General features: G+C 38.0%; 1 protein-coding gene across 8 annotated transcripts in view; it reads right to left on the reverse strand.

Moving 5' to 3' along the window:
• Nucleotides 1-26,160, reverse strand: part of PMCA (plasma membrane calcium-transporting ATPase 3) — a 762,833-nt gene that overhangs the window by 369,662 nt on the left and 367,011 nt on the right. The window contains exon 1 of one of the 8 annotated variants that reach the window (XM_075362201.1): nucleotides 16,495-16,892. The exons of the other annotated variants lie outside the window; for them this stretch is intronic. The gene's annotated coding sequence lies outside the window, so the exon portion shown is untranslated. Of the gene's footprint in view, nucleotides 1-16,494; nucleotides 16,893-26,160 lie in introns of those variants that run through there. 8 annotated transcript variants of the gene reach the window in all.

Below are 26,160 nucleotides of genomic sequence, written 5' to 3' on the forward strand. Positions count from 1 at the left end.
ACTTTTTATGTTAATCGGTTATGAAACTCGCATACAAAAATGTTTTAAACGGTCCTTCGGCGACAGCCAATTGCATACAGCATTTAATTATTGAGCGTCGGAAGCCACTTATTTCGTTGAGACGACATGACCCAAATATTGGACTTCTTCATGAAAGAGATTACAATTCTTTGGATTATCTTCAGATTTGCATCTCGCAGTCTGTCGAAGGCTTTTTGTAAGTGTTGAAAAAGTTCATCTACAGAACGACGAATACAATTACATCATTCAAGTTGACTAGGCAGAATTCATAGTTTCAACCGCAAGATTGACTCCATTAGTCGTTTGAATGTTGCTGGTGCATTGCATAATGTAGCAGGCTTCACTCTCAACTGCCACAGATCTCCAGTAGAAAATGCCGTCTTCTCCTCGTCTTCTGGGAACACAGAAACTTGCCAGTACCCATTCTTAAAATCTAGCGTACAGAACCACTCTGCACCTTGAAGCGTGTCTAGAGTGCCATCTATTGTGTGGTAAATAAAAGCAGTCCTTCGAAACGTTCACCATTCATTTTTTTACTAGAACAACAGGAGGGGATCAGTAATTCCGAATCTTCAATGGCTCATTTACCTTTCATATCCTTCATCATCTTGTCGACTTCATTTTGTTTTGTTAGAGGCAGACGTAGAGGTGGTTGTATTAGCTGGGGTCTTCCGTGGAGGTCTGTCCGCCTCTCCCTAGCAGACCAAACCGGAGTCCATACATGAAATCAAGTCAGGGACATGAACTAAAGTTGAGTTCACTAAGGGAACTAGCAATAAATTTCGTTATTGCGGACAACATTTTTGTAGTATGTTATTTATTCAATTTGCCTCGAATAGTATGAGACATTAACACTGAATTGGCTCTATAAGTATAGAACTAGAAGCGGGGTTCGTGCTTCCGCGAACTCGGTTAGTTAGTTCAGAGGGCAAAGATGTAGGGCATTCAAGATGTCCGGATGAGGCTTGCAGCGAAGGCAAAAGCCGAGTTTAAAATCACCGATGTAATTGTCTACCGAGGCATTTACATCGGTGGCATCCCAACGAGGTTTGGCTTATTACTAAGAGATGTAAAAAGTTGGAGGGCAAAAGACGATTCCCGTTAAAGCCCATCAGGGCTAGTAACGGGGGGGGGGGCTGGTGTAGTGACCGGAAGCGTCACAAGGTGGGTGTCTTCCGTTACGGGGTTGGGATACCTTCTAGAATTTTCTTTATTTATTTTCCCTCTCTTTCTTCTTTCTGGAAGCTTCTCTACCCGTTACAATATATATCAGATGTATAATGGATTACATCTTTGTTATTGGTACGTAAAGAGTTACATACAAAATGCATAAATATGTGAAGACGGAAATCTGGTTAAGGAATGGAACACGTGATACTAAGTTTTTAAGTCATAAACATACCCAAATTTCATCTAGGTAGGTGATAAGGTGTAACGTTGCATGTCGGTGAACTGATAACCGTGAAAACTTTCTTAACAACAGAATTTTGTGCTGCGCTATCTTTTTAAAATTAAGAGATTGTGCTCGCGAAATTCATTCTTTTCAGTAGAATAATTTATTTTAACTCATTGTATTTTCCTCCTACACATTATCTATGAATATGAAGTTGAAATTAAAAATCCACATTCATTTAAATATGTGCTGAACTCGGAGAGAATAAAAAAACATGTTTTTACGATTGCTTCATTACTAAACAGAAATATAAACATACATTTCAGTTTCTGAAAGTGGTTAAACAGATTTTTCAAGGTTATAGTTCAATTATTACAATCGAGGCGTTTGTTTTAATTATGTTTTTCTTTATGATATTGCTGATTCCAGTCATACCAGGAGGGAAGAAACAAAAAGAAGTATAGGCTTGTTTAAAACGAGGCGATGAGTCGACTACAGTTTAGATAACTAAGACAGTAAACGTAAATTATGAATAACTGTGTATTCATATCCAACCTATGCGCCCAAAAGGACGCATCATTAGAGGTTATGAAGTTAGTTAATCTTCATAAAAATATATATGCCGAGCAACTATAGACTCGCTAAGTAATAATGATAAAAAATCAAGGGTGGTCTTACTTTACCACCATCCAACCACCGTAGGGGAATGCACCAAAGTTGTGACGATTCCGGTAGTCACAATACCCCGTCCATTCGTAGTCCTGATGGATTTTACCGGAGGTCGTCTTATCGACCTTCTTCACTGATTACACATTACAGTCATCAGCTAGGCCTCAGTTGGGATGTCACGGATGTAAATGCCCCGGCAGACATTTACATCAGTGATTTGTTTTTCAGCCTTTGCCTTCGCTGTAGGCTTCTTTCGGACATCTTCTCTCTTCTGTCCTACATCGTTACTCTCAGAACTACCTAACCGAGCTCGAGAAAGCGCGAATCTCGAGCCTATTCCGAATACTTTTGTTAACCCAAAACATAATTTGGTTTGTCTGGCAATTCTCCCAACACCATCCCATTCGGTCGCCCTAAAGCATAAGACCGAGTTCGTGCCACAAACGGCTACTGTGCCTCAACACGGTTTCAGCGACCAATATCCTAAATTAGCTCCTAGAGCTTACTTAATTGCATGAACGAACTAAGCGTGGTTCGCTACACCACACTCTTGCGTGTCCCACTGCTCACTTGTCATATATTACTTAAACAGGTAGACGCACCCCCTCTAAATACTAAAATATACGACTTGTCAATAATAATTTATATTTATTTCATCAAAGACAGCAATTCACTGCCACGCCTAGGTCGCTGAATGCCAGTAAGTGCCTGTCCACCATATTATAGCGCTTGGTGCTATATCTGGCCGATGGCCAGCCATTTCTCAAGGGTAGTTTCCCACAGCAAGCGGCAGGAGTTATATATCCCTTAAACTACTGATGCCGGTTGAAGAAAGCAACGGCATCAAGGCACACCCACACGGTCCGACAACACGGCTCACGCCACAATGACTGACCGCTTATGAGCGGCCAATTTTCCCCTTGACCTCTTAGTTCCGTGGTGGCCTGAGTTTTGCCAACCCCTCCCCACAAGAGCTGGGCATTCGAACATAATGTATACATTCGACTGAACCTCCCCGCAGACGCAACGCTCATCAGCTGTCAGGCGGAACCAAAAGAAACACTGGTTCAAATTCACGTTGTTGGAGGGCACCTAGGCTCCCGTTGCCCTAAAAAACGAACTAGAAGCGTACCATCTACGAAAGTCCTGTATATCTATAATCTATACAAGGACCTACCCTTAGTCGTGACGTGTCAGTCTTGCTGCCATGCTTCCATCGCAAGGCTGTAAAGCCTCCTCCGCAGGCGACAGATGGGCAACTGTTCGAAATTTAGAATCGGTGCATATCGATCATCGTTCCGCTCTGGTAAAGACCCAGCACAAAACCGCATCCCAAATACCTCGGCCCCCCCTACCTCTTCGCAACTTCCACATGGCTGCCCAAACTCTCACCACTAATTTGACTGCGAGAGCCTTTCCTAATACGGTGGTAGCCTCGTAGGAGGTTGTTTAAACACAACGATGCATGCGATTAAGGCTCTGCGCTGGGAACTCCTTAAATTATGAATAAGTGCTGTATTTCTGATCAACCTATGCGCCCAAAAGGACGGATCATAGCCCATAATCCTTCCGAGCAATCATCCTAAGCTTGTGCATCATAGAGACAGCGTCCGTCGCTACTTGCCTAATGTGGTTGCTAAACAACCACTTCTCACCAAACAAAACATCTAGGTAATGAACTTTAATTTGGCTGATTACAAAGCCTTTGTACTTAATATGAAGGTTACGACTGTGCGATAATTTGTTTGCACCCTTGAGAAGCTTCATATTGGGCACAGAAATCTTTAAATTTGTCGAGTCCATCCAGTCCTCTGTGGTTGACAAATCCGCCCGGTCTTCTAGCTGTGGTCGTGAATTTCCTCGAACTAACAGAAGACAGTAATCGGCGAAAGCCTGAGCTGTGACCCCTTCCGGGCATGACAGTCTCAGAAATCCGTCGAATTTCAGATTCGACAGCAAGGGACCAAGAACGGAACCCTGCGAGTTTCCCCTGTGACGGATTTTTTCACAACTAGGTGCGCATTCTTAAACAGAGCCGTACCGTTAGACAAATAGTCACGCACTACGGCCTGCAGAGCTACGGGAAAATTGCGGTGTTCCAACTCATAGGGGACAGAATTCCAACACTAGGAAGGAAATAGTGCCTTTATGTCGATAAAAATTGCCAAAAAATATTTAAAGTCGGTGCTTTCCACCTCGGCAAGAGCATTTAAGATGCAATCCTCGGTGTCAACCCCTTTCATGAACCAATATTGACTTTGATTTAGAAAACAGTTCATATCGATATTTTCCCAGAGCCGTTCCACAAACAACCTTTCAAGTAAATTGGCGATAACCGGCAAGAGGCTAATGGGCCGATAACTGCCGATCTCACCTCATCCTTTCCTTATTTTAAGGGCACCCCCACCAAAGCCACTTTCCAAGTCGGAAAGCAACCTAAGTTGCTTTCCGACTGAGTCTGCACAGCCTGCCAAGCTTCTCTAATGACGGATTTGGTTAACTGGCATTTCTCTCACCACCACCCCATTCGGTCGCCCTAGAGCATAGACCAAATGTTCCGTGCCAAGAACGGCTACTGAGCCTCAAAACGGTTTAGCGACCCAAATCCTAAAAGCTCCTAGTGAGCTACCTAACGTGCGTGAGCGAATCAAGCGGGGCGCCATACAGCACCCGCTGAAGTGTCCCAATCGCTCACTTGTCAAACATAAAACTAGATCGGGGAAGCGCACCCCTTGTACAACTTATTACTAACGTCGATAAATTAAAAGACAGGAATTTTGGCTGCCACGCCTCGGTCGCTGTATGCCAGCTAGTGCCTGTCCACCATTTAACAGCGCTTGGAGCTGATTTGGCTGGTGGCCAGCCCTATTTCCAAGGTTGGTTTCCAGCAGCAGAGCTATAGGAGTCCAATCGCATTTTACACTTATCCCTTACAATTACTGATGACGGTTGAACATAGCAACCTCATCAAGGAACTCCCACACGGTCCGACAGTGCGGCTCTCGCCACACTGCCTCGCCGCTTGTGAGCGGCCAGGTTTCCCCCTGACCTCTAAGTTCCAGGGTGGCTCGGTCTCTGGTCCCCCCAAGGGCCGGGCAGTCGTACATCATATGTACATTAGACTGGACCTCCCCGCAGACACACAACTCATCAGCCACCAGGCGAAACCGAAACAGATATTGGTTCAGATTCACATGGTTGGTGAGCACCTGGGCACCCGACGCCCTTAAAAAGGAACTCGAGGCATACCATCCCCCCAAATCCTGTAAAAATTATACAAGGATCTACCCTTAGTCGTGGTGTGCCATTCAAGCTGCCATGCCTCCATCGCGAGGCTTTGTAGCCTTTTCCGCAGACGGGAGATGGGCAACTGGACGAAATTTTGCTCCGGTGCATTGTGATCACCGTTCCGCTGCGGTTCTAGCCCGGCCCGAAACCGCATCCCAAATGCCTCGGCCTCCCGACCTCTTCGCAACTTCCACATGGCTGCCCGAATTTTCACCACTAAATCGATTGGGAGAGCCTTTCCCAATACAGTAGTAGCCTCGTAGGAGGTTGTTTTAAATACACCAGTGCATACTATCATGGCTCTGCGCTGGGCACTCCTTAAATTTTGAAGTAGTGCTCTATTCCTGTCCAACCTATGCGCCCAAACCGGCGCGGCGTATGCGATCATACTTTCAAAGACGCCTTGGTACACAAAGTACATTTGGCGGCCCGACAGCCCGTAGTCTTTCCGAGCAATCCTTCTAAGCTTGTGCATCACAGAGACAGCGTCCGCCGCAACTTGCTTAATATGGTTACTAAACAGCAACTTATCATCAAACAAAACACCTAGGTACTTATGAACCCTTACTCGGCTGATTACACAGCCTTTGTATTTAATGTGGGGGTTACGACTGCATGATAATTTGTCTGCGCCCTTTAGAAGCATAAACTTCGTTTTGGGCACAGAAATTTTTAAATTTTGCATGTCCATCCAGCCTTCGGCGGTTGACAAAGCCGCCTGCGCTCTACTTTCCAGCTGTGGTCGTGAATCTCCACGAACTAAAAGGAGACAGTCATCGGCGAAAGCCTGGGCCGTGACTCCTTCTGGGAAAGTCAATCCCAGAAATCCGTCGAACACCAGGTTCCACAGCAGGGGGCCGAGAACGGAACCCTGCGGGCTTCCCCTGGTGACGGATTTTTCCACAACTAGGTGCGCATCTTTAAACAGAGCCGTTCGGTTAGACAAGTAGTCTCTTACCACGGCCTGTGTGGCTTCGGGAACATTGCGGCGTTCCAAAGCATAGAGGACAGAACTCCAACACAAGGAAGGAAATGCTGCCTCTATATCAATAAAAATAGCCAAAACATATTTGCAGTCGGCGCTTTCCACCTCGGTAACAGCATTTAAGATGCAATCCTCGGTGCCAACACCTTTCATGAAGCCGTACTGGCCTCGATTTAGAATACGGCTCATATCGATGCTTTCCTCGAGCCGTTCCACAACCAGCCTTTCCAACAACTTGCAGAAGACCGGCAAGAGGCTGATGGGTCGATAACTGCCGACCTCACCAGGATCCTTTCCAGGTTTCGGGAGTACACTTACCAAAGCCACCTTCCAGCAACCCGGAAAGCAGCCCCAGCTTAGGCATCCCGTGAACAGCCTGCCGAGAGGCTCCCTTATGACAGGCAATAAATGATGGAAAATATCCGGGTCAAGTTGGTCAATCCCCGGTGCCTTCTTTAATGCCATTCGAGAAACCACTCGGTCTATATCATCGGGTTCCACGGTCCGAACGCCAGGGAATGGTGTTTCACCCGCCCTAACGCCGATTTCCGCTTCACCCTCCGGAGCATCTGGAAACAGAGTATCCAGGAACGCCCGGTAGGTCGCCACAGATGTTAAAGTGTGGTCACGACCACCTAACCCGCATCGAACACTGGACAACACGTGCAATGGCTTTGGCTTGTAAAAAGTCTTTGCGAGCTGCCAGGGATCGCGTTGCAATTCGCGCATGGAGTCTTTCCAAAACTTGAGTTTGGCTTCCTTGATGGCGTGAACATATGTGTTTCGGGCACGCCGGTAGATCCGCAGACGCTCAGCGCGCACGTCGTTAACGATAAACCCCGTTAGGGGGCAACGCTGGTATCTTGCCCGAGCGGACCTCACTCTTGCGCGCATCACGCTAAGGTCAGAGGACCACCATTTCTTGCCGGGCCTCCGTCTGCCTTCCACAGACGAACCCCCGGAAAATGAGGTCATGACGGCTCCAGGCGCGCTCAGATCAGCGGTACTCTAATGACGGATAGAAAATGTCCGGATCAAGCTGGTCAATCCCCGGTGCCTTTCTCAGTGCCATTCGATCTATATCTAAAGGATCCACAGCCCGCACGCCAGGTAATGGTGTCTCATCCGCTCTGACGCCGACTTCTGCTTCACCCTTCAGTGTATCTGGAAACAGAGTATCCAGGAACGCTATGGTATGTCGCCACAGATGTAAACGTGTGGTCCCGACCACCAAACCCGCACCGAACAGTGGACAGCACGTTCAGTGGCTTTGGTCGGTAACATGACTTCGCGAGCTGTCAAGGATTGAGCTGCAACTCGCGCATGGAGACTTGCCAAAACTTAAGTTTGGCTTCCTTTGATGGCATGAACGTATTCACTACAAACACATCGGTAGACACGCAGATTGTCAGCGCGCAGGTCGTCAACGATAACTCCCGTTAGGGGACGACGCTGGTACCTTCCACGCGCTGATCTCACTCTTGCGCGCAGCACGCTCAGGTCAGAGAACCACCACTTTTTCCTGGACCGCCGCCTGCGATCAACAGGCGGCCCACCGGAAGCGGAGGTCATGACGCTCCAGGCACTTTCTGATCAGCAGATTGGCCACTACCCAAGGGTCGGACATGGCTGCCGTAGGACCCTATCGCTGCGTCTAGATGGCCCGGACGAATTGTTCAGCCATCAATTCCATTTCCTCGCAGTGCTCCACTCGCCACTTTAACCTCTTTACGGCAAAACCCCTTTTTGGCGCTGCAGACTGTCCCGATCCAGGTTCCTTAGGTTATAGCGACCCGGATCTGGAGCTCTTATACCACCTCCGTAAGCATCTCATAGGTTATAAGCCTATAATCGCTCACACTGGCCTCGAACCAGACAGTCCAAATACTTGTACTCCTAAGCAGATGGCCCATCACCAAGATGACGTCGATGTAACTTTCCCCCATTTCGCTAGAAGAAATCGGTGGTTGTTCTGCCTCATTAAGTAAGTAGAGGTTCCTGGCTTCTACGAACTGTGTGAGACCAGCGCCTCTGGGGTCTATGAATCGTGAAACCCAAGCGGAAGACTTGGCGTTAGACTCTAGAGCAATCAACACTATGGCGCCCTGTCACCGAGTGATCTAGTGGTGAACGCGTCTTCCCAAATCAACTGATTGCAAGTCGAGAGTTCCAGCGTTCAAGTCCTAGTAAAGTCAGTTATTTTTACACGGACTTGAATACTAGATCATGTTCTTTGGTGGTTGGGTTTCAATTAACCACACATCTCAGAAATCGTCGAACTGAGACTCTACAAGACTACGGTAGAAGACACTACACTTCATTTACACTCGTACATATCATCCTCTGAAGTATTACCTGAACGGCAATTACCGGAAGCTAAAACAGGAAAAAAGCACTATGGCACCCGGGATACCGTCCAGAATCCGCCCCAACTTTGCCAGTAAGTCATCTGTCCAAGCTGGAAGTAATCCTACACTAGTATAACATCGAAGTTACCCCTCGTGACTCGCCTGACGGTGAACTGCTCGTCAGAAAACTGAGACATCCAGAAGACACCCAACGAGGCGAGCCGTCTACGATCGCAGAGAGCGGCCATTCCCCACGAGAATGAATAACAGAACCCCGTGGAAGCCGACCACCCGATCATCAACCGTGTACGGCTCCTGGACCAAGAGGACCTCGAGGTCGTACTCCTCAAGAATCCTCATGACTTTATAGGTGGCCGCCTGGGAATGATGCAGGTTTAACTGCCCGTTCAACAAGATGACGACTGTCCTTGAAAGCTTCCCCCAACTCAGTATTAGACGGCGTATAAACTCACAATGAACGACGGCGCAAGCACCTCTACCGCTGCTTATTATGCCTTATCTCTCTTACTTCTCGTATTGCAGACCAATGTTGAACAAAACTGTCGTCGAATATTAGTCGAAATAAATATCATCTACCATTTAGTGTATGTTTTATGTTAAAATTAAATTTAGTACGCAGTCAGTGTCTCGTTTTTATTTCAATCCAATACATTAAAAGTGACTCGCTGACTGTTAAAAAAAAAAATACGGTTGTGGCTGTCCCATATAAGTCAGTCGGTCTGTAGCTCGGACGAACTTCATCCAAGGTCTGTAACGTTTCACGTTAAACCAACGTCCGCGCCGTGAGTCCCGACACAGCCCCAACCGATTTTTTCAAGTTTAAATCCGGTAAAAAGTAAGCAGATTCGGTATATTTCAATTTTCAAAAACCGGTTATCAACCTATTTATTATTCTGTTAAATTTAATTAAGGGAGAATGACAAGGGCCGACCTTCTTCTCACAAACTCCCCTAAATTTTTGTAACAACATAAATTGTTGTAACATTTACGACCCCTTGCCACTAACGAGTATGACGTACGTAATTTATAAGCGGGCTCGTTGTATTTTGATCGGTAGAATACCGATCAAAATTAAAGTCAATAAACGGTACAAATTTCAAATTTTTCAATTCATAATTTTATATATACTCTAAATGGTTTCAGCTGCTACGATGGAACATACATACATATACATCCTGAACACATTTCACTCCTTTTTGGGCAGTCGTGTAAAAAATTATTAGAGTATAAACCACAGTGAGTATTTAAAAAAAGTAAATTAAAACTATTTTAATTCTTCAAAGATCTACATTTAATGTACAAAAAACAGCTGATTTTAATAATTACAAATTCATAAGATTCTTTTGTTAATTTTCTTTTTATTAAACGTTGATTTTTTTGTTTTTCATATACTTTATTAAATCAATTTTCTCGGGATAAAATTTTCTAGATGTTTGATGACAAAATTTACGCATTTATTAAACATTTAACTAAGTTATTGTACTTCAAACATAAAAAAAATGTTAAACGTCATCGAATTTTCTGTTTTACATTGGATATCATGAAAACTATGGAAAATACGGTTCTGGGATAGGTTTAATTAGATTTTTCAGGTCAAAAAACATAAGAAACAATCAAGTTTACCACTAACATACTGAGATTTCACTGGGGAACTGAAATCCGCACGAAATTTTTCGCTTGCCAAACTCGATAAAAAAGCGTTTTCGGACGTATGTTTTTCCTTATTTCAAGCTCAAGAATCAGTTTCCAGATTAATTCCCTTTCCTTCTGAATCACCCAAATAAATATATAGCATACGACAATTCCGGTAACGTAAGGATTCCAAGCGCGATACATCTAAATCGGTCCGGCCGTTGAGCCCCTACGGTGGAACAAACATACACCCTAAATACATTACACTATGTTTTTAGGCAGTCATGTGAAAAACGGATGTTGTCCTTACATGCATAAAACGTTTATGAGTACGCTGAACATAATTAAAAATGTAATAAAAACGGTAATTATGAGAAAAAATAATGAATTCCAAAAAACTAACTTTGTTGCTTTATTTATAAAAGTTATAACGATATTGTGCTAATGAAAAACCGCTTATAGAATAAAATATACGATGAGTTGTTTAAAGTTCGATGGACATTATTGCGTAGAAAAAAGACTAGCTGGTAACATAATTTGACGACTTCTAACGGACACGATCGAGCCGAGTACGGTTAGAAGCTTACAGAAGAGATCATTAGGTTACGGAGGTTCTGAATTATACAAGTCGTCATGAAAGTAAAGAAATGTTTATAAGTAAACATAAGTACAGAATTTCATCTGTCGTACACTTGTTTAAAACATTTTTCCCGATGGTCGATATCACCACGACGATCATTTAAAAAAATGATTTCGGCTCTAGGTAGAGTGTAAATGGTTAACAGATGACCGGTATTGTTTGCTGAGAGTCGAGATTACCAGCAGTTTCACTGGAGAGTTTTCTTTAAATAACGACCGCTTTTATACTAATTTAAAACTTGTACATATCGTTAGTGTTGTTAAAATACGTAGTTAAGTGTAAAAATAAAATTTCTGTTTCTCTCTTTCTGTCCCTCAACAGCCGATATAGCAAATTTTTAACGGCTGCCGGCCTATTGAAAAAAGGACCTCGGAAAAACGCACGATAGTTAAAATTCAGTAAGTAAATATACTTAATCTTTAATTTTTTCAATTTAATCTACTAATGAAGTCATAGATTTATCAAATCGTCATATCCGAAAACAGTAGCGAAAGCGGGATATTTTTTATTCCTTATTTGTCGTAATTCTTAGACGTTTTTTCTCGTATGAGTTACACCTTTAAGAAAAAATAAATTTTCCCTTCTAACGGTTATAACTCTACAAAGAAGAGTTTTTTCGTGACGCAAATTATAGTCCTGTGTGACACCTGTAGAAGTGTTCGCATTTTCAAAAGTCAAATCTATAAATGAATGTCATGTCGCTGCGCCATAATATCCTTGTTTTATTATCACAGAGATGGTAATCTTTCGACAAAAATATATCGAAAACAAGCTTAAAAACAGAATTCTGCCCTGAATTTTTACTTACTAAATTATGAAAGCGAATAAACGATCGATTTTTTTGTTGTACGATGTTACGTTATTCATTTTACCTCTAACACTTGGAGTGACAATTATTTACCGTGTCGTATCTTATTAGGGCCTGATCGAATACACGATGAAGTATTTTATTTCAACTTTCCTTCTGGGAATAGATTAAAAGGCGTTATAAAACTACTATCTTTTAAAGACATCTATAATGTCGATGATACTCTGTTTTCTGTATATTTAGACTCTGACAGAACTTTAATCGGTGAAGACTCATAAAAAATTTGACAGAGTTATTTCAGAACGAAATAAATTTTTTTATAAAGCTAATAATTTCCTACAACCGTATCCTTCCCTTAAAGATACAGAAAAGGGATAAACGTTCGTAGGACCACGATTCGGTAGACGTATTTAATAGTTTTGGTCACATTTCTGGTCAGAACATGTGCACAACCACGCCGTATATTATCGTCGCACATTAAACCGAAGTTCAACCAGATTCTTTACAAATTTTCCTGAAAATTCTATCAGATGGATGGTAAATAAGCGCGAGATTAAATGTATATACATCTTACTCGTCTTGCTTCTTAATTTTATTTCTAAAATCCCATGCCTTTTCTATAATTATATCTCTACCTGTTGTTCATTACTTTTTCAAAAATTGCCGTAGAACCTGTAACTCACAATTTAACATTTAAAAAAAAAAATTATATATTTTTATTCACACGGTCAGTTATTTGTGCAAAAATAAGCAATTAAAGTTCACACGATCTCGTCTTTATGGCGTTGAGTATTCTGCCGTAAAGCTTAAAACAGGATACTACCGACGATACTATTTTGACCTATCCAAAAACTTTTTTTGAAGAATTTTACCTCTACGATAACGTTCGGAAATTAATCTCGCATTAACATCTTATGTTTAAAGAAAAATAATAAAGTGTCGATTCGATAAATTTTATCGTATACAGTAACAATAAGATTTAAATCGACTGTACCGGGGTGAGGTGAATTTAAAATTAAATAAAAATACGGTTCGAAGCGTACTGTAATTTTTTGACAGATAAAAATGTCATATACGAACAAAATTTAATCGTATCAAAATCTATTAAACATTCTAAATCGATCTTTTTTTTAGTTCAAAGAAAATCGATTCTTTTAAATAATCAAACGATCCTATAAAAATGTATGTTATAAGATTAAAAGTTTTCCGATGTAGACGAAAAATAGGTAAAGACGATGCGTTCACGTAAACCGTTTTTAACTTTTGATGTTTTTTTGGACACCTAAGCCTACGAATTTATAACTTAACTTGTTATTTTGTATGAAAATTATGCATTTTATGTAGACAAATGTAACTTTATATCTATTTCGGCATTTTTATTTTATTTAATTACTCACAAAAAAAGCTCTGTAACTCGGTCGTTAAAAGTTATGTTTTTCGTAAATAGATATTTTATCAGATATACAAACAGCGTTAATTTTTCTCCTAAACGTTTTAAATTCTTTCAAATATTTTAAATTGAACAGAAAATAGTTTTAATTTAGATTAAAGAATATTTCATTCAGTGAAAACCTAAAAACGTTTGGAAGGTGGATCGAGTAGAATATGAATTGCAGGTAACTGTTAACGTTATAGTACTTATGTTGTGCAAGACATAATGTGGTGGTGATGTAAACAAAATCGGCTTTTTTGAAATTTTTTGTAAACTTCAAGTACAGAAATGATAAATATTACGGTGATAAAATTTTTTTTAGATAAGACAAATTGATTCGGCTTTTTTTACACAACGGAAAAATAAAATGCACAAGCCGGTAAGAAGACTACAACAGTTTTACATTGTTTTATTTACGCGATAAAGAACTATCATCTCACACGATCTTAAGAATAATTTTGCTGCGAGTATAAATCGTATTTTAATAATTAAAATAAGTAATTTAAAAATACACATTACGATATAAAATTCTGCTAAAAGCCGATTCAATACTCTATACGCGATTGGTTTTGTTTCTTAGTTGGCGCTTCAAAATAAGAAAAATTAATATACTTAGATTAAAGTTAGAAAATAAATCGAACGACTGCACGATATCGCTATGTTTAGAGCACTTTCGTAATTACGATACCATATCCCATTTTAAGTAGAATCTGAAGTTTTTCGAAGTCTACGAAACGATTTGTTATAATTTGATTGCGGTAATTTTCCTCGGTCTAGACTAAACGGCTTAAATGTCAAAACGTCGAAAAATTAAAAATTCTTCGTTCGGGTAACATTTTTTAAACGACTAACACTTGAACCGTCTGAAATAACCAGGAAAATAAATTCCATCTAACTTCATAAATAAGTAGGGCGTGTACAAAAAACGCCTACTTCATAATCTCTTATCCGCATTTAATCTATTTACTAAACGGGTGTGGGCCGCAAACCGTTGTTAACCTTAATGACAAAGGAAATTATTCGTTTAAAAAATTTAATATACTTCACGCAGACAGAAGATACGTTAAGTCATTTAAAATAATACAACCAATCTATAAATTAATTATATATTAAAATAAAATGTAATTATATATAAAAAATATATATAATAAATAAATTGATAAATCTTATTGTAATCGTGTTTGTTGACGTTACAAATACAAATACGAACTGTTTCATTGTAGAACCTTTGCAAATAAGATCGAAATAGTCCCTCTAAAATCGATAGTAGTAATAAGTGCTGTATATAGTGTTTAAATTAATTCGGTAATATCTGCGAGTCGAACCACGTACTGTAATTAATCGGTACGGGATGACTCCTACGAGGATGGTTTTATACGAAAAATAAACCGCAAAATTTAATTTAATCGGCGACTCGATACATAGGTTATTACGGAATAAAAAGATACAAACCTACCTTCTAGTAAGATTAAGTATAAAGAATTAAGAACACGCATAATAGTCAGCAGAGTTCAAATTTCTCCGGCCATCAAATGGATTTTACGGTTTAGAAACATCAAGAATTGAGGATATCGGGATATGATTATACATGATTTTTCTTAATAACCGATTAGGTGTTTTATATCAAAGTGTGCTCTAAATCTACAAAGAATATTGCAAAGCCGATATTATTTTAGTAAAGTCGTTATAAACAAATTAGGAGAAAATATAGAGGCCACAAAAAAAAACTGCTGCTGTAAAAGGCAAAGATGCCGAATCGCAAGGAGAATGAGGTGACAATAATAAAATGTCAATTACAATAAGTCTAAAATTTACGATATTTTAGGAGCCTTAAAATTTAACAGCGAATTACAAGAAACTACAAATATCGATACGAATTTAAACCCTATTTAAAGTAAGCTATCACCTCCTTTAAGATGATGAAAGTACAAAAAAAACCTTATCTAGTATTTTGGCTTATTCCTACAAATCTTCTCAATTAAATATTCAAATATTCTACAATTAAGTTAATTTCATTATTTTTTATAAGTTACATAACGGACAGGGAAATAATTTTCAAAATATTCAAATTCTGATCGAAATACATAAATACATATTAATCACTAGATTAATAACTTCCTAAATCCGTTACCCGATTAATAAAGAGAATTAATCCCCCCCTCTCCGCATACAAGCTACCGCATTTACTTAATCGGGCAGTACGTAACGAATTTTGAAATTTAAAGATATTTTAAGACGGGTAACCTCAAAAAATTTTAAAAACAAAAATCTAATCTAGACAGGGTAATGTTTTTTACAGAGGGCAATAATTTTCTTCTAATTTTTAACCATAACTGCCGATAGATTAATAGTAGAATAAAAGCCGATTTTCAATAAAACAATATATTTACGAAATCTAAAAGATTTTCTTATGTATTATTAAATTAATATTCTATGTCGATTTAACATAGGTAAGAAACCTGTCACATTTACGATATTTATAAAACGATAAAGTGTAATTTTTATGATAGATAAAGGACTTTTTGTTTAATAAAAATTTCCAACTAAAGATAGTAAAAAAAAACGAAATGGAATATGAAATATAAATAGTAAAGCGTGAAATACACGAGCAAAAAGTTAAAGATAGTATACCAGTATACCGGGTAGCAGTCATGTGAGCATGCGTACAATGAAACAATAAGAAAAACCTAGATATATTTAGTCTACGCAAGCACGCAAACCTGCTCGAGGGAAAAATTCTTTTCTGCTTGATAGAATACATTTTTAGGTTATAAAGTTATATACGTATATCTGAAAATACTGTTATTTAATTTTTTTATATTAAAAAGCGGTAATAAAATGTTATACAAGTTTTTATTTAAAGGTCTGGAATAACATTAGTATTAGAACTTATAACGGTACAATCTGCATAATTTTTAAACTGAATTTCAACAAAAAAAGTCATTAAAAAAGTTTAGTTTCGTTAGGTTTATATTGTATTTACTATTTAATCTAAAGATGCGTTGTGATGATCCAAATGTTGAACGTCAAATATCGACCAGATGTAGTTTACATTGTACTTTGCTTTTCTTTGTCGTTTTTAAAGTGCAATCAGAAATATTAATTTTTCTTTCAAAGTTTCATAGAAATAATATACGCATACGGTTTAAAAAGAAACCTGTAATCTTAAACATATTTTCCTGTACGGGCTAATACTATTTTAAATTTTTACTATATAAAACGGCATATACTACAAAATACAATTAATGAAAGCTTACCTTATAAAATATCCTGAAAATTTATTTCTTAATTAGGTTTAGTTAGGTGTTTTTGCCGACTGCGGTTTGAACATGCTGATCTTAACGATAACTGTTAATCATCACCTGTTGTCGCTTTAAATATTCAACCTTTTATTTTCAGAGTTGAAGAGGCAAAATGCACAAGCAGAGAGAACAAGTTAGCGACAACAAATTTCTCTTAAATCGTTACCGAGTAATTATGATCAAAAGAGATAAAAGAAACGACGGTTTATATATCGTATAACTTGAATTCAGCGAGATCACAAAACTAGCCTGACCGATAAATTATTAGAAAGTAACGGCATTAAAACATTGATTTACAAAATCAAAAAGTACAAATAAATTACTTGCATATACCAGCAGAGCTGTATAAATCGATACTTCAACACGAAACTATTTCTATATATTGTCAACATAAAAGATCTATGTTACTTGTAAAGATAATAAATATATTTAAGTAAATATTTATCTTATTGTATTTAAATATGTATATATTACTTTAAAATATATTCCACGGATGTTAAAATAAAATTATTTTAGTGGCTTAGAACGGATTCAAATACAATTAAAATAATTCGATTTTTCTTGTAAATCAATGTTATAATATTTGTACTATGAAAAAAAACACAAGTTTAAGTATAACATTTGTTAGAAATACAATAATTTACACCACACTCAATAGTACACGAACACACACGGCGCGCTCACAGCCTGGGCTAACCTCACTATCATAGTTCATACGATGAACTGAAGTAAGCCAAGCTCTAAAGAACTCGCGCAGGTAAAATTCTCCCCACTACTTGTCCTGTTAGGCTACTGAATACATGATACATTCATATATATATGTAGTTCTGCGATGCGCCGAGGTTCTGTGCGCTTCAGCACGAGTTTCAGCCGGTTCTAAAAATTTTATTATAGCAGCTACAGCGACAAGCGCCTACATTTTTATCGTGCCTTCTTTGCTTCCCGAACCCGTACTGCCATATTTATATTTCACACTTTATTTAGGTTATTTTATATATATATATATATATATATATTTTTTTTTTTTTTAATGCCAATAATTAGGTTTTTAATTAATACTGTCTAGTCATTTACTCGTGAGTGAGTATAAAGTTTTTTACCGAGATTTGGATACAAAAACTTTCAGCGTTACTGTTCATAACGTGTACCGAGAAGACTGTCATTTATTTTTCTTGGCAACATTGTTAAATTTAAAGACACAGTTTAAGATCATTTATCGATTATTTAATGTAGTCAATTCAGCCTATTAAATTACCACAATACATCACAAAACAAATATCTAAGTATATATTAACTGATATTGATGTAACTGTCTGGAGATCATTAAAAAAAACTACGACTAGACTTAAATACCTAAAGCAGAAAATTGTAATAATCTATTTCAAATATTCTAAAATCGGCTTTACTTCAAGAAGCTTACACTTGGTTTATTTTAATTCTATTGTTATTTATAATTATTATGAATAATTGTTTTATTATTTTAAATACTAGGAATGTCATCAGTTACTAATCAATATATGATAAACAGTACAGAAATAAAGCTGATTTATTAAAGTTCGTGTTTATATCATATCCGTAACATAATATTTACGATTTTCTGCGGTAAAAGTGCCAGTTTTATGGACCGATATCATTCCTATTCAATTTACCCGTAAATTTACGTATCGTATCTTAATTTCCAAATAGAAGATTATAAATTATGTTATTCGGATGCAATCCAAAACGAGGGGGAGGGGGAATTAATGTTCATTTAAATTAAAATCAACGTTGTCGGATTAATTTTTTAAGAATTCATTATATAGGCCCTACGATAGCTTCAGATTCCATTTCTCAAAATAACAAAGAAATAATCTGTTTATAGTTAATATTGATAACACACGGTACGGTATAAAGTAAAAGCAAAATATGTTAATCAAAAATGTACTTCGTGCTTATAAAACGTTAATGAGAATGTACTTATAATTCGTTGCCTTAAAGTATTAAGTTCGTTCGAAAAAAAATAAACTTAATCGTCAATAAACTATTAAGTGATACAATTAAAGTATTAAACTTAAACTATAAAACAAGTAAGGTCAAGAGGTTTGCATCGCATGCCTGCATATATTTTAACTTTAAAATTATACGTGCAAATGAAGAAAGAAAAAACAGATTTTTCCATAAAATACTCCAAATTATGTTGTTATTAATTAATATCCGATTTCACTAAAATCACTTATCGATATGGAAAGTGAAAAAAAAAGCAATACATATTTTTTTTACACGACTGCCCAAAAAGGAGTGTAATGTATTTAGGGTGCATGTATGTATGTTCCACCGTAGCAACTCAACTTCGCACCGATTTAGACGTATGACCCCGCGTTGGAATCCTTACGTTACCGGGAGTGCCGTAGGCTAGCTAATATATATAAATAAATTTAAAAAAATTCTGTTAATAATAATGGCTCCCTTTGGGGACTGCGTGTGAGGCTGGACTGGTGAGGTGATGCGAGCACCTCGTGCGAGGCTAGACCGATCATAAAATCAACCGGTAACAAACGGGGTATCCATGGGGCGCTGTTTTGGGAGGTGCAAAATGGTGCTCTTATAATATCGCTGCAAAAATCATCCGATTTTTAAAATTGAAAAGGGGTGTTTGTTAATAGGTTGAAGGCTAATGTTAGATACATCTCGATCTAACAGATCTCGGTCATTCGGAAATGTTGTTATATCTTCGCAACCGATCTTCCGATTTTCAAAATTCAAACGGGGTATGTGCTACTATAATACAAAATACGATGAAACCAAACCAGAACAAAAATTAACTGATATACTCACAAAAATCGAGTGGCCCGAGCTACGCCGAGATCAGCTTGAGCCCGGCTAACTCCCACAAACGGTCTTTATAGAGTTTGATGATAGTACTGTTAGAGGTAATGCTATCGGTTTCAGATCGATGATCGATCCCATCATTGTCGAATCTAATGCTTTAAGGGACAGGGAAAAGTGGAACGGCGTATGCTGCCACTAATACTGTGCTGGGCTGTGACGGTGCATAAACAACGAGGAACTATCCTAGAGAAGAGCCGTAGATCTGAGCATTCATATCTTTGCAAAGACCCCAGGCTTAAGTAGCACTGAGTCGCGTGAGACGGTCGGAGAATTTAGTCATTAATTGTTTGGATCCCAGAAAATTGCTGTATAATCGATACCATAAAAAGTCCCTCGAGGAGCTCAATCGCTTGAAAATCTGTAAGTTTAGACCGGTATACGCCAATTAAATTGAAATGTTTACAGTTTCCTCATTTGGCTCGGTACGTTAAATACGTTACATCCATAAGCTTTTGAATCGTGAATTTTTTCTCGATGATCGCTAAAAAGTAATAAATAATAAAATAAATTTTTATAAATAAAAAACATGACTGCCAAAATACAAAAAAAATTAAAAAATCGACAATAAATCGATTTAAAAAAACGAAAAGAAGGTATGGAAATAAAGGACTAAACGTGGTTAAGCAGTATTTAATTAGATAAAATAACGAGTGACCAATCAATTATGACACAGATTTAATTTGTTTAAATATATTTTTCATGTTGTAGAAATAGTAGGGATTTAAGGTTGTCTAATGATTATGTTCTCACCAGAAAATTTTATCCTACAAAGAAAATACTTAATTATAGTCGGGGAGGGAGGGCTCTGAATAGTAATTGTACTATATCAAAGAGCTCTGAATAGTAATTATTCTTTATTAGGAGCCCCCCCCCCACTGCATTTAAATATTTTCGTTGAAGAACTAAATTTTCTTATCGATGTAAGACAGGTGAAAATTAATCATTAGACAACCTTAAACGCCTGCTATTTCTAAAAAATGAAAAATATATTTAAACAAATTAAAACTGTCTGAAGGTTGATCGGTTACCCATCATTTTATTTAATTAAATAAAATCTGTAATACGATGCATAATGTAAAAATGTAAAACTGCTTAACGATGTTTAGTCCTTTTTTGCCATACCCTGTTTCTTTTTTTTAGTTCGATTTATTGTCTTTTTTTAGGTTAATTTATTTTTTTTTATTTGGTAATCGTGTTTTTTAATTTTTACAATCGTTTTTATTATCCAATAATCAATTTTATAAAAACAATGTGCAAACTGGTCATTTTAATGGCATTATTTGCTTGCAATTAATAATGGCGGAATTAAAAAACCGAGTGAGGTATCCTGAAATATCAACCGACATCTTTTAAAGCACACGGTCAACAGTATTTTACAAATGAAAACTAGAACAAAAAAAAATAATAGAACTAGCTTAAATTGCAGTAATTACAAATAGATTATAAATAAGCAACATTAAGAAATTTTAAGTAGCTCATTAAGCTGGCGTGAAAATTTAAAAAAAATTATTTCGGTTAAAAATATATATCTCGATCAAATTCAGAAAAAAATAATTTAAAGATTTAGCAAAAGACGGTTCGGTTAGCACAAATTAGCTTTCTGAATTCATCGGGTACAGAAGCGGGCGGACTGAAAAAAAAGAACGAATGTCGACACGCTTAATATTATATTAGCAGTATTAATGTAATCCCGTGAAATTATCCACATTTTTAGTCCAACCGCTACCGAACCCGATGTAGATAAAAACGTAGTAGATTTCTTATCGTTATAGCGACTATTGCGCTGACTATTTAAAAGAACTTTTGATTTCGTATCGTTCGCTTATTCTCCTACTGATTATACTGAAACTTAACAAACCTTTTAACTAAGGTTATAAAAATGCTCTGAGATAATTTCAACCTGCTAGGATTTATAGAAACAAAATGGCGGCTTTCAAACAAAAACATCAATTTCAGATAAATCACTATTTTATTCATTACAAAATAGCTGGTAAAAATCATTAAAACAGATGATAAATAGAACTAGATTGATTAAAAACAGTTAGATAATTAGACACAGTTATGGTTAATTATTAACATGTTTGATTCGATTTGTACAGCTGTTCAACAATACATCATTTGGTTTTAATCATTCTTACCAGCTATTTTGTAACGAATAAAAGATTTGATTTGTCTTTCTTTTTCGTTTGAAACCTACATATTGTTTCTATAAAAACCCTGTCGTTTACGGACAAATCTTTCCTTTTTTTGTACATTATATCGAATACTTTTTAGTATAAATGTAGGATAGTTTGAATTGTTGTAGTAAATGACAGAATACATCAACCGTATTTACGGCTGATGAACCGTAAAAAAAGTTAACTTAATTCTTAAACTATTATAACCATTTCGATTATTAAACATTTATCACCGGTAGACTTTTAAGAAATAGTACATATATATATTTATATGTATTTACAAGAAAATAAGTTAATAAATTATTTAACAATAATAATTATTATTATTGCAACATCTACGCACATGTACGTGGCGAGCAAAGACATTACAGTACTTCGGTACCTGTACTTATGTCAGCCAACGGTGACATGGTCTTGCTCAGGAGCTCCTTGTGAAGTACGGGAGTGGTGGTCCCAAGCTGGTTGCGGTTGTGCTTCTCGGTTTCGCTGTTTGTAGCGGGGGTGGTAGGCGCGACCGTGAATTGTCTGTTGACGCTGGGCGGAGTGCCCATCCCTCTTTACGGTTGTGGAGCCGAGTTGAGGGTGGGCTGCTGTGAGCTTACTCTGCCGAAATCTTGCGCCGTTCAGCTTGAGTCAGTCACTACGGCCCTTGGCAGGGATTGTCCTATGGGTAAGAGTATCGGAGGCCTTACTGCTATTTGCGAGCCCTGGGATGTCGGTCAGGCAGGGATCGTGGGTCAGGCAGTACCTGACTCCCCGGCCCGGGTAAATTTGTGGAAGGCGATGGATTGGGGGAACCCAGGCAGGATCAATGATCCGGGGCACGCCTAATCGTTTATCTGCCCGCACCTTGTGACATCATTACTGGCGTATTATAGGATTACGGACAATTTTTCCCCATCTTCCGTGGCAGAGGGTCCACGTATAAACCCTCGTCCTGGAGAGCCTTTGTCTTCGTTGGCGAAGAGAAGGAAGAGTGTAGAATTTAGCGATAAAGAAGAGCTTATAGATCTGGAAAGGAAGAAGGAAACGTCTAAGTTTTGAACGAAGAATAGTGGTGCAGTACCAATGTATTTGGTATTAAAGAAGAAAGACGGTGATTTTTCGAAAATAGTCCTTTCGTGATAGCTCGTGGCATCACGGAAGCTGCTGGTGAACCGGTTAAAGAGACACGGAAAACTGCAGTTAGACCTTTTGTAGAAAGTGTCAACAACGCTCAATCGTTGTGACTATTGAAAGCAAAGAAGATCGGAGTCATGTACATTGAGACATCTCCCCGTAGTACATTGAACACCTCAAAGGCATTATAGTGCGCAGGAATTTGTTAAACTGCACATAGGAGGAGATTGTAGATGAACTGCAGGAACAAGGTGTTGTTGCTGCAGTCACTTAAACATGCGTCGGAATGGGGAAGTTCAATCTTTTGCATCACATGTGTTAACTTTTAATAAACCAAGCTGTCCGGAGAAGATAAAAGCTTGTTTTCACAGGTTGGATGTGCGTCCGTTTATCCCAACACCTTTGCGTTGTTGTGGGTGTCAGAGATTCGGACATACGGCGGCTCGTTGTACAAGGCAGCAGATATGTGTCTGTGGTGAACCATTACACCCGGATTTTTAGATGATTTCTCTTGACAAGACTGGTCCACTGACTACGTCGCTCGTGTTTCTTACCATGAGGGAAAAACATGTTTTTTTTATTTTTTGGTGTGGAAGGGGCTAATGATCAAAGCAGTCGATACCCCTAATACTTAAAAAAATAATAATAATAACGATAATGGTAACGATCCTGATAAAGATAAAGATAACGATAATGATAATAATAATATCAAGGATGGAGAAAGCTCCTTGACTCGCCTTCGGACATAGTCGAGAGATTTTTGAGTCACTATGAAGCTGTCAGTATGAAGGAAAATTGTGATGATAATTTTGAGAAACATAAAGCTGTAACTGAAAATGATATATTGGTTGATACTCAGACTAATTTGTATTATAATGAAGAATTCACTGAGGTAGAATCTAATTATGCTCTGAGTAAAACAGTGAACACTGCCGCTGGTCCGAACAACATCCGATATGAAATGATCAGAATGCTAGATGTCACTGCAAGGAAGAAAATACTAGAACTCTTTAATCAAATTTGGATTTCTGGTATATACCAACCGTTATGGAAAAAATCGATTATAGCTCCTACTTTCCTATTTTAAAGAAAGGGAAAAATCCCTTGGATGCGCGGAGCTATCGCCTATCTCACTTACTTGCGCTCTAGGAAAACGTTTAGAACGCTCATGTGATAAACTATCGACTCATGTGAGTCCTTGAAAAATAAGAATGGATTTCACCCCATCAAGCGGGGTATCGTAAATTTCATTTCACCACATACTAGATGATTAATGTTGAAAATTTTATATTAAACAGTTTTATAAATAAAAAGCACTGTGTTGCCGTCTTTTTCAATTTAGAGAAAGCCTTTGATATGACTTGGAGATACAGCATCTTATAACAACTACAAGATTGGGGAATAAAAGGAAGAATCCCAACTATTATTAGGAGTTATTTAGAAGAAAGACACTTCTAAGAAAGACACTTAGAATTGGAAACGAATATTCGTCGCTCAGGATTTTAGAAAACGGTGTAAAAGGATTGCCGTTTAGCGGAACTTTGTTCAACGTCGCAGTGAACAAGCTTATTTCCGCTATACCGTCTGATATTGGAAGAAGTTTATATGTAGATGACCTTGCGATTTTCTACGCCAGCAGTCAAACTGCAACGATCAAATATAAGCTACAGACGGCTATTAACAAACTCGTAGAAGTAGCAAATACGAATGGATTCTGGTTTACAACTGAGAAGACTTGTGTGCACTTCATTAGGAAAAGATCGGCATATAAAAGTCCAGTTCTGATAATGGAAAACAGTATTGTTGGATATAAAGAAACAGTTTGTTTCTTATGTCTAACTTTGGATAGATAGCTTTCATGGAGGGCGCATATAACAAGAGTTAGTAACTAAGGGTCAGAAAGCCCTAAATGTCATCAAGTGTTTGTCAAACTTGAATCGGGGCACTGATAAAGAAGTATTGTAGAGACTTTACATAGCATCGGTCCAATATAGAATAGATTATGAATCAATAGCGTATGGCTCCGCCAAAAGTCTCATCTTAAGAACTCGACGTGATCCATAACAAAGAAATCAGGCTTGCTATAGGAGCTTTTTGTTACCAGTCCGATCGACAACACATTGTCAGAAACGGAAGCTATGCCGTTGAACTACAAAAGGGAATAAATCCTGCTAAAATATGCAGCTTATGTCTTAGACTTCCCGAGACATATAAATCTTGTTTCCTTTATCGACACAGTTTGGCTGAACAGTATCGGAAAAGATCCACTTTTTCTAGACCGCCTGGAAAAGGGAGAATGTGGAAGTAATAATATTGATCAACCAGAAGTTCTCCTGGTCTCCAGAAGGGAAGCCCAGCCGCGGTTGATGTCTACGGTGGAGGGCCGCATAGACATGAAGGAGAAGATAGAACAGCGATTACCAGACCTATATATTTCAAATGCTTTTCGACGACCGATTGCAGAATTTAAAAATTTCACCCATATATTCGCTGATGGGTCGAAGAATGAGAACGCCGTCGGAAGCTCATAAGTCATATATGATGAATCCCACTCGGGGCTTATCTGCAATAGCCAGTGTATACACAGCAGAGTTATACGCATCAGCAAGCTCTTGGTTATGTATTACATTACAATGAAGAGAGAGTGCTTCTCTGCTCCGATTCCTTAAGTGCATTCACTGCTTTAAGTAATGACTTGACGCATGATGCACTTGTTCAGGATATATTGGCAGCATTTAAAAATCTGTAAGACAACTGCATACAATGCATCTTGATAGGGATACCTGGCCACGTCGGTATTTCCTGGTAATGAGGCAGCCAAACGAGCGGCAAACAGCAAAAAAATCGACATTCCATTAATTCAACTAGATGACCTTAAAAACTACAGCAAGAAAGGAATTACTACGAGGCTTAATTGCATAAAGAATACCCCGACAGTTTGTAGCCATTACAAGACTTCGAATAGGTCACATGCTAGCAGAAGAACAGAGACCAATATGTGAAAGCTGTGACACATATTTCACAGTGAAACACATAATAGAAAAGTGAACGTTGTATAGAGACCTCAGAATGAGGCTCAATCTAACGGCAAATTGGCCCACGATTTACCAAATAATGAGAAAAGAGAAAAGAATATCATCTGTTTCTCAGAGGAGACGGTTTATTGGAGAGATTTTAAGTGACAAGGGCTCTATAGATCCTTGTCATCTAATGTTTATCTGGGATTTTATTGTTTTGTGACAAGTCTGTTTTTCCAGATGATCTGTTTGAGAAGAATGGCATTTGACCAAGTCACTTTCATGAAAGAGGGAGGTTTTTTAATTTTTGACAATAGCTAATATATAATATATAATAGTTATATATATATATTATATATATATAAATGTAATATATATATTATATATATAATATATAATAGTAGTCGATGCCCACTATTTTCTTTTAAAAAAATCGAAAA

This window comes from Lycorma delicatula, chromosome 4, assembly GCF_047948215.1.
Source record: "Lycorma delicatula isolate Av1 chromosome 4, ASM4794821v1, whole genome shotgun sequence".
Taxonomy (NCBI): Eukaryota; Metazoa; Arthropoda; class Insecta; order Hemiptera; family Fulgoridae; genus Lycorma; species Lycorma delicatula.